Source organism: Myotis daubentonii, chromosome 21 (assembly GCF_963259705.1).
Source record: "Myotis daubentonii chromosome 21, mMyoDau2.1, whole genome shotgun sequence".
In the NCBI taxonomy this organism is placed as follows: domain Eukaryota; kingdom Metazoa; phylum Chordata; class Mammalia; order Chiroptera; family Vespertilionidae; genus Myotis; species Myotis daubentonii.
The window spans coordinates 7,997,650-8,008,121 of record NC_081860.1 but is presented as its reverse complement, the minus strand read 5'-3'; the positions used below and the strand labels follow the sequence as shown (position 1 = coordinate 8,008,121).

General features: G+C 46.3%; 1 pseudogene; it reads left to right on the top strand.

Moving 5' to 3' along the window:
* Positions 1-1,044: 1,044 nt before the first annotated feature.
* LOC132223054 (ADP/ATP translocase 3-like) lies at positions 1,045-2,369 on the top strand (annotated as a pseudogene).
* The last annotated feature ends 8,103 nt before the right edge of the window (positions 2,370-10,472 follow it).

Here is a 10,472-nt window from a genome sequence, read left to right as displayed (position 1 = left end):
AGTGAAGTCTAGGTTTATAATCTTTGTTAACTTCCCTCATGTAAATCCTTTCATTGTGGTTAGTTTCAAACTGCCAAAATGATGGTACTGAACAAGGATATGATAAGATGTTTCAGTAGCAAATCATCATATTTTATTTCCAACATATTGATAAGGTAGCAATCAGTATCCTCAAGAACATCTACACTAATAAAAGACAAAGATGTTAATTGACTGTACATTTGCTACACCCACCAGCCAATCAGAATGACGACATGGAAATTAACCCTACCAAGATAGCGGTTAATTTGCATATACCGGCTGGGAGCGAAGACTGAAGACAATGTAGAAGGAAGTGAAGCACTGCAGAAGAGAGCAAAGTAGAGGCGGTGGAGACAGTAACAGAGCCAAGCGGCGGAGGCCCCAGGGAAACAAGGCGGGAGTGAAGCCTGCCTCAGTGGGTTTCGGTCCCTTCTCTGCTTCGCTCCAGCCGCAGGAAGCCCTATTCTTGCAGGAATCTTCCTGCAACGGGCCTCTAGTCTATATATATATAAGCCTAGTATGCAAGTTGTCCCCACAGGAGTTTGGGTGATTGATCACTCAATATGACATGCGCTGACCACCAAGGGGCGGCGTGGAATGAAGGAAGGCCCTGCTCACAGCCAAAAGGAAGGGCCGGGCTGGCAGCCGGAAGGCCCTGATCAGCCCTAATTACTGGCCAGGTCTGGGGACGCTACTCGTGCATGCATTTTGTGCACCAGATTTACAGTTTATAATAAAATAGTAAAAGAATTGGGAAATGGCAAGTTTTAAATATTTCTTTAAGGTTTTGTTTACATCTTACTGATTTTAAAAATACATATCAAAATGTTTTTATTGATTTCAGAGAGGTTTGAGAGAGGGAGAGAGAGATAGAAACATCAATGATGAAAGTGAATCATCGATATGCTGCCTCCCACAGGCCACCTACTGGGGTGGAATCCACAATTTAGCATGTGCTTTGACCAGGAAGCTGACGATAGTCACTGTGGTTGGTTTCGACAACCATGATCAGAAAGTGGGGTCATGGCTGAACTGTGGGCCCTGTGGACGGACTTGACCTTCTCTGAAGGAAGGCTCACAGATTACCTTGATGCTCAGGCTACCTTCCGTTGGGTACCTCTGTACCAGAGGAATTTTCCATAACTGAATGCAAATAAAATGTCCAGTGGCTGACACTTTTGCTTAAAGGTGTATCTGTAAGGTACTTTAGTATACTCACCACAATGATAGTACCCCAGAAGAAAAGGACATACACAGAGGCAGAATTGATCATAAGCACCCACAGAATTTCAGAGGATCTGGCCAAAACTCACAACAATGGGACAGGATATGGAACAAATGCAATAATATTTGAGATAATGAAGAGCCTCGGACCTTTACAATAAATCAAGCTCAATAAATCATCTTTAGCCTTTTGGTCGGGGCGGTGGCTACAGCTGCTGAGCGAGAGGCACCCACACTACCAGCTCCTCTCTGCGCCTCCACTCAGATTCCTGCCCTCAGGCCATCTCCTTCACCAAGGACTTCCTCCACCGCCATCTCCTCCAAGACAGCCGTGGCTCCTATCGAGCAGGTCAAGCCAGAGTTGCAGGTGCAACATGCCAGACAGCAGATCACGGCCGACAAGCAGTACGTGGACTGCATCGTGTCCATCCCCGAGGAGCAGGGCGCACTGTCTCTCTGGAGGGGCGACATGGCCAACACCATCTGCCATCCGCTACCTCCCCACCCAAGCACACAACTTCGCCTTCAAGGATAAGGATAAGCAGGTCACCCTGGGGGGCGCGGACAAGCACACCCAGTCCTGGAGGTACGTGGCGGGCCACCTCCCTCTGCTTCCTCTGCCCCTGGTTTTCACCCGGACCCGGCTGGTGGCCGACGTGGGGACATCGGGCACTGAGCAGAAGTTCAAGGGTCTGGGAGCCTGCCTGGTGCAGATCAGCAAGTCGGACGGCATCCGGGGCTGGTACCAGGGTTTCAGCTTCTCCACGCAAGGCATCATCATCAGCTACCAGGCAGCCTACTTTGGGCTGTACACCATGGCCAAAGGCATGCCCCCGTACCCCAAGAACACCCACATCCTCACCAGCTGGACGATCCCCCGGTCCGGTCCGTGATGCCGTGGCGGGCCTGGATTCCTACCCCTTTGGCCCCGGGCAGTGAAGGAGGACGCTGCAGTCGGGCGCCAAGGAGCCGGCATCCTGCACATGCGCGCTATCGAGCGCCGGTGGAAGGTCCTCAGGGATGAGGGCGCCAAGGCCTTCAAGGGCGCCTGGTCCAACGTCCTCAGGGGTAGGGGCAGCGCCTTCGTGCTGGTCCTGTCCCTCGGGCTGAAGAAGGGCCTCTAGGTGTCCCGCAGCCCAGACACGGGGCCCCAGGGCCACGGAGCCCCGCATGGTTACCGACCATTGACCTTCCAGAAAATTCCAACGTCCCCGCCCGGCCAGATCATGGTAGCACCGGGTTTGTCTCTAGGATGAAACCCTTCTGATCATGACCACTGGCACTGCATTCAACGCCTCGATGGGGGGCGGGGGGGACACTCCCATGCCCTGCGGGTTACCATCCCCCCCCCCCCCGCCCCACAGGGCCGCCCCTCCCGGCCTTGCGGGCCTCTGTGGGTAGCTTTTATTTAAAGGAAATCATGTCGCCATCCGTGCTTGTGCACTGTCCTCTGCACAGGGAAGTATCCGCAAATCCCTTCTCTGTCGGGCATTCTGCAAACAATTAAACCCAGACATGGAGGGGAAAAAAAGAAAAAAAAGAAATCATCTTTAGAAAGCCAACATCAGCCTCCGAGGTCTCCAGGGCATTCCTGTGTTTGAGGAAAGACTGGAAGACCTGGTCAGTACCTCAGTGGTCAGTGCTATGGCTCCAGGAGTGAATGGTCTCTGGTTCCATTATGGTCAAGGGCAAAGACCTCAATTGGGGGTTTAATCCTAGGGCCATGTCGGAGCACATAAGGAAGGAAACCAATGGATGTGTCTCTTCCTTGTGGATTTCTCTCTCTCTCTCTCTCTCTCTCTCTCTCTCTCTCTCTCTCTCTCCACATCCTCCCACCATTCCATCCTCTCTAGATGTAAATTGAACAAGAATTGTAGGGTGACGGGGAAAAAAGAAAAAGAAAGACCGCTACCTACTTAGTGTTTTTACACATTAGAAACCTGGGTTTCTCTAGGGAAGCACAGTTTCTACTTCACCATGGGCTCTACGCTCTCTAGTTTCCAAATCTATGTTGCAATCCCTCAGAATCACCTCTCACAGGTAAGTTAATTTTTATCACTCAAAGACTAACCTAAGGCAAAAAAAAAATAAACAGATTACTTTATTCAAAATGCATTGGGATTTTTGTGCTTGAATAAAAGCAATGAGGGGATCATGATGATGGCACAAATTGTGTGGGTTTATTCTGAGATTTGTGGTCATGATTCTAGTAGCCTCTTTTGGGAAAGAAGACAGACTTCCACTGATATCAGATGATTCTGGTAAACGTTCTTTATATAGCTGTATGTTTTACTTATCAAATTGTTGCAGTATACGTGAATGTTTTACATTTCCATATATGCAGAGCTGTGCTCAGAGGATATATGCCCCGTATGCACTTATCCTGGCCCTACCACCTCTTCCCACACTGTCTGAGGGAGACTCCAGTGACCCCCCTGGCTTCACGTTTCTGTCTTATCACCTGTTGTAGCAACCTTACCCCATTTGTTTTGGGATGTCCTCCACTAGAATGCCAGCTCCCAAGGACAGACAACTTGATACTTCCTGAGTCTGGAATAGTCAACAGTGTCCACACCCTCGGTCCTCACACATCACAGATGTGCCTGCCTGAGACAGCTGCCCTCCATGCAGCCTGATTTATTTTCTGATGCATATGGATGAATATGGGGCAATGCTGAGGGGAAGAACTCTAAGGCCCATAATTATCTATTTTAGGAATAAGGAATTGGACATTCCTGGAGAGGAGAGGGACAATCCTGTGAGACTCCTGGTCCCTGGAGAACAGGTCACACCCTTGGCCATGTCAAAGCTATGCTGACACCTAATAGAGGAAGGTACCTAGGGATGCTCAGAGCATAACTCCAGAACTTCTGTATCCTGGTAATCTAGTGGGAGTGCATGGCCATCCGGGAGCACTGTGACCAGCAGGAGGAAGGAGCACCAGTGGGGATGGGGAGAACAATAAAGAAACCACATATAGCACATGTTCATGCACAGAATGAGTGGAAAGCACAGGGTCACCACTGATGTAAATGTCAGCATATTTCACTGTGATCCCCAATGGAGTGCCCACCAGGGCAATTGAAATGATAAAGAGACTTGGAGGCTGGGTAGTGACTGATGTTGATGTAAAAGAACATGGATGCTCGAATGCTTGCAGTCCTGTGTGCTTCCTGATCAACTCTCTTATCATCTGTGTCTTCTGCCTCACCACAGTGTAGGAACTGAGACAGCCAGGGATTTAAACAACTTCTCACTCAGTAGTAGTTCTGAGTTTACTGCCAGTGAACAATGACCAAACGTCTTTTTTTGAAGTTCACGCCTTTGAATCTTGCCCGTGATGGCTTAGGGAAGCTCAGGGACTAAGTGCACCTGGATGAAGAGAAAGCAATCCATGCAGACTAACTCCTGCGGTTATTTCCTACCAAAGTCACCCAGATTGATTGGCACCTTATGGTGTCCTTCATAGGGCCCACCAAGTATGTCAGGTTCCCCTCTTAAAGCCCTGAATGTGGCTGCAGCCCCGTGATGTGCTTTGACCCAATAATGTGGTGGGTGTGAAGACTGTCACTACTAACACAAGAGTCTGGAATCAGAGACTGGCATTCTCTCTGTTCATTACTACTAACACCTAGAAGTTACCTACATGGTGAGTGCACCTTGTTCATTGCTACTAACACCTAGCAGGTACCTACATGGTGGCTGCATCTTTATCCTGGTCCCTGGAGAACCAGGGAGGACATGTGGCATCAACAAGAAAGAGACCTTCTTTAGTATAAGCCACTAAAGCTTTGGGGCTGTTTGTTACTACAACATCTACCGGTTCTAATGGCTGTGCGTTAACAATTCTACTCTCCCGGAGGCAGCAGAGCCTAACATTAGAAGTCAGAGCTCTGTTATTAGAAACACATGGGTTTGCCTTCCAGTCCTGCCTTTAATTAACTCTACAATCAGGCAATTTATGTCAAGCATCTGAGCCTCAATTCCCTCTTCATAAAATCTCAGGTTGCAGAGAGGACTAAATGTCGTAATAATGCATGAAAAGCATTGAATTCCAGGCCTGGCACCTGTAGTAAACATTCAGTAGCTATTAGCTCCATGGCTTCAAAATGTGTACTGAATACAAACATTCTAACAATGTATGCAATCTCAACTTTTTGTTCTTGGAGCATTTCAAATTTTGTTGTTAAACAAATAAAATTGGTTTACATATATTCTCTCATAGCCTCATTTGACTCTTAAATAATGTGATATCTTTATATTAAAAATAAAAAATCTGATAGCTGTAATAACAGATATTTGAGTATCTTCCCATGATTGGAAAGGTTTCTGGTTATATTCTTCATGGGGCACAAGCCTGGTGTTCTGGCTGGATTCCCAGTGGTTGGGTGAGGAGTCGACAGGAGGCAGCTGATGCATGTTTCTCTCTTTCCTGTCCTATCCTCTCTCTCAAAAATCAAATTAACCAAAAAATCTGTTGGAGACAACAAACCCCAGAAACTACCACCAGCCACACGATCCTAATGTTGTCATTTCCCAGCACCACTCTGGCTCCAGAACACCAATATTCACAATGGTCAGTGAGTGATTGGGCTCCTATTTACACCTGGGAGGCCTGGAAAGGTATATTACCTAAAGGGCTATGCTCCTAATGATGGCTGGAGTTAGCCAATGAAAGACCAGGAGAGGCATATTAACCAGGTGTACATGGGTAAGGGTGGGACTTCCTGAATCTACCTCGTTGGGACTTCTTGAATCTACCTGGTGGTCATGTTGATCTCTTTGGTCTGTTCACAGAGACTGAGGCTTCCCAGGGCCAGGTCTCCAGTAGGACAAGGCATCAGAGGCAGTATCTCCCTATGCAGTGGTGTGTCTGCGGTTTGCTGAGCCCCAACACGCCAGAATTTGGGCTTTTGTGACTCGTGGACTCCTTTCTGCTTACAGAGTTCGACAAAGACTCATCCAGTTAACCCTCCAGCCTGGAGTGTGGGCACCTCTGGGGTCCTGCAGTCCAGTTCGCACTGCCAGGAACAGTGAGTAGCTCATGTGTGACAAAATGGGGAAAGAGGTTAACAAGTTACAATACCTCCATGTGAGGATGTGATGGTGTGACTGAACTAGGAGGATTTGGGAAACCCAAGACTTGTTTTGTGTCTGTAGGCAACGAACAAGATGAGGCAGAGTTTTGTATGAGGATTTTTACTTTTATTCTCAGGAAACTGGGGACATGAAAGGTCCTGACCAAAAGAGGGACATTGTGTGAGGTAGTTCTTTAAAGTTTTCCCAAAGCAGCTCAGAAGAGGAACAGACTGGAAGAGAGATGAAAGCAGTTGGGGACAGGAGGCAGAAGTCCTATAAAAGATAAGGTAACTGGCAAGAGTGTGCACTGAGGACTGAGTCTTGAAGAATTGTGGTCATTTTCAGGACACATGACCCCATTGGCTGGGAAACGGTACTGAGCAGTCTGACCCCATGGATGCTGGGGTTGGTGGCCAGAGTCTCAGCAGATCTTTCTCTGAACACAGATTCCTGCAAATGTTCTGATTTGTATAACTGATATCAGGGCCTCACACTCTTACAACTTCTGTGATAGTGGTATCCTGGGATTGTCTTGCCTCTGTTCTAGCCCTTATATCTGGGGACCTTGATGAGACACCAAGCCCAGAACTCTAAGTACATGTCTAAGGTTGTCTGAAATGATCCCTGTTTTTGGCAAACAGTGGAATCATATGTGAGAAGACCTTCTAGTCTTAGGTTCCTATATGTATAAAGGCTTAGAGTGAAGACTGAGTTCATTCAGGAACCAACTGGTGTCCTTTTTAAGAAAAAATATGTTTTTATTGATTCTAGAGAGGAAGGGAGGAGGAGTGGGAAATAGAAAATCAATGATCAGAGAGAATCATTGGTGGGCTGACTCCTGCACGCCCCCCACTGGTGATTAAGTCCAGAACCCTGGCATGTGCCCCTGACTGGAATCAAACCCTGGACCCTTCAGTTTACAGGCTGGTGCTCTATCCACTGAGAAATACCAGCTGGGACTCGTGTCTATTTTCTAAAATAGGAACTGGTAACAATGGGACAGGAGTGAGGTCTAGAGGAGCTTGTGCTACCTTTGGAGTCTGGTCTGCAGGTGATGGGAGTAATGGAAGATTTGGAGCAGCAGAGGCAGGTGATCTGACCCAGGTCTCATTAGACTTCGGGTGGCTGAAGCATAACAAAGCAAATGGCTGTGAGGGAGGTTGTAGAAAGTCTAGGATGGAGATTGCTGTGGTGAGCATGATGGTTAGGGGCCCATGATGGTGACTGTGGGAGTGATATAAGCTGTTGGATTGTGGATTGGTGCTTTATCTGCCATCAACTGGATTTTCTAATTTTCAGGGTGAGAGAGAGGTATGAGCCAGGGATGATTGAAGGTTTACATTTGGCAGCTGCAGGTATGGAAGCACCATCAACTGAGATGCAGATATTCAGAGTAGAAGTGTAATGTTCATTGGGGATACCAAACTTTTATTTTTTTGTCTGTATTGGTGTGCGATATTTCAGAGAGCATTTTATGAGCATCTGGTACTCAGGACAAGTTCAGGTTGAAACCTACTTTAAAGTCGGGAGTGTAGTGACCAGGGTAGAGTTGTAGATCACATTTTTAAAAACTTTTTTTCTGTTAAATTGAAGAGCAAACAGCAATTAAAACAAGATGAGATGGCAGCTGTTGCATCTTTACTTGTGAATCACACACCAGGATTGTGTTGAGAGCCTTGGTATGGTCAGTAGTCTGCCTGATTTACATATGGGAATGAATGTTCATACGAGAGACACACTGGACCTGTGAGAGAGAGCTTTAGGTAATGGGATTTGAGTGCTGAAGGCTGTGACTGGTGAAGGGACCTCAAGTGCAGCACCAGAAGAGGTGGGCTCTGCATATCTGAGATTTGATGTGGTTCTCAATAGGTGAGGTTGAAGAAAAAAAAACAATCAGGGAGGTAGGTCATCATAGAAGGACTGAAGGCATCTCATTGAGTGTGGACTATGAGAGTTGGTGTAGAACTTAATTCAGTTTGAATTTTCCAGGCATTAACAAAACCACACTTACTGAGTAATGATTAGGAAGTCAGGGAGATGACTATGGGAGTTTAGGTTTGAGAGAGTTATGGTAGAAAGAGTGACGTGTACCTGGAGAAGTCATGTGCATTCATGGCTTCATGGCCCCTGACATTGACATAAGATGGAATGATAGTGGATTTCATTTCTGGTGATGTTTGGATAATCTGATATAGTGAATTTCATATTAATTCCTAAAAAGAGGGTCTATAGTAGTGGTACATTCTTGGTCCAGAGATTAGGTGAAATATATGAGCAACCTGCATTTTATTGTGGAGGGCAGTTACAGTGATCAATAGGAATGAGAGAGCATACATCAATGTCATCTAGGCTTGCATTGCAAAGGGTGAAGGGTAAGAGAGAAATACATTACTGAAAGGGTGAATTGGAGTACTGGAAAAGAAGGTGAAGAAGAAAACTGGTTCAAGTCATGATGTATTTGTCTTACTTTTGTTTTTCCCCCCTGGGAATGAAGCTGTGTGAGAGATGTGTGTTTCAAAGACATGTGCGCCAGGAAGTGCAAAGAGATGGACTCAGCACCCTAGGCTTGGTGTCAAAAGGGTGAAGTGTAATGCCAAAATTTTCAGGGACTTGGAATGAGAATGTAGGGAACAACAAGGTTATTGCCTGACAATAACAGTGTCAAATCACTCATACTCTCATTATGGACAACATCTATCCATATCCTATATTCATGAGACCCACTGTATTCAAAAGGCACAGTGTGGCCAACATGTTTGTACTAGAGAGCAGGTATGACCTTTATGCTCATTGTCCTTATTGTCGTGGGAAGACACTGCATCAGTAGGAATATAAGGAGTGAGTGTCTTTGATGAAACAAAGGCCTGATATCTTCTCTGTAGTCAGAAGTCTAGGGAGCAGATGGATATAGACGTTGGGGTGTATGATCAATGCAAAATCCTAGGAGAGAAGCTGATAATGGACTAAACTGTCCCCATTATGACAGGATATGAACTTTGAGGATGTGGCCATTGCCTTCTCTCCAGAGGAGTGGGGAATCCTTGATGAGGCTCAGAGACTTCTGTACTGCAAAGTGATGCTGGAAGTATTTGCTCTTGTATCATCTGTAGGTAAGACCCTCACATCTCTCCTAATGGACTGAGATGATGGCCTGTCTTCCTTTATATTCCACCTGTAGCTTTCTCTCTCCTGCAGCCAGACCATGGGCTCTGCAAATTGTCCTCACTCTCATGTGAAATGTGCTATGGATGCCAGTACTGAGCTGTGTGGAGAGCCCTGAGTAATAGACTCCACAAAATTTTTTAAAACTATTTTCCTCAGAGAGTGAAGGATGTGTCTGGGAGCCAGGCATCGTACAGACAGCTTAATGAGTCTCCCTTGCTGTTTCTCTCCCTGGGAGGGTGACTATGTCTAGATCCATGGCTTCCACTTCTGCACCTTTTTTCTGGATAAAGGTTCTGGGTGACTGCCTGTGCCAGGTTATGTTCTTTACTTACATGAACCAGGGGCTGTTCTTGTAAGACCCTCCTTCAATTGGTGTTTGTAATATTACCTTCCCTGAATACTATTCCAAGTCGATTTGCTCTGGACCAGGACTGGATGTTCACCTCTGTCATCTTTCATTAATACTTGGAATATTTCGGTTTTATGTATTTGTAGAGAAGTTGGTACCGGGAGAACATGCAGGATGGTCACAGAGGAGGCCTGGCCCAGCTGAGTGGAAATTAGCAGAATGTATGACACAAGGGCTGTTTTCAAGTTATACCAGGAACCAGATCAATTCCATCACTGATCAGATGCATTTGCCACTGCCCACACCTAATTTTTACCTTTCCTTTTAACTACTTTACACTTTCTGACATGTCATTTCACCTGTGATTTCCTAGCATTCTGCCATGTTCACCTTCGTGGCATATTTACATCACCTCCTCTGCACTGATGCCACCGCAGTATTCTTCAACATTGAGCTGCACACGTGTTATGAGGTGCACACACATACTTAAGTAGTCCTTGGAAAACAGCTACTCATTTATTGAATTTTTCTTGAGATAAGAAATAAACAAAACTCTGAAGAGGTTGCCTATGTCACCTGCAGACAAGCGTAGTGAACATGGTTAACCTAAAGAAGGGCTGGAAGTCTTACCTCT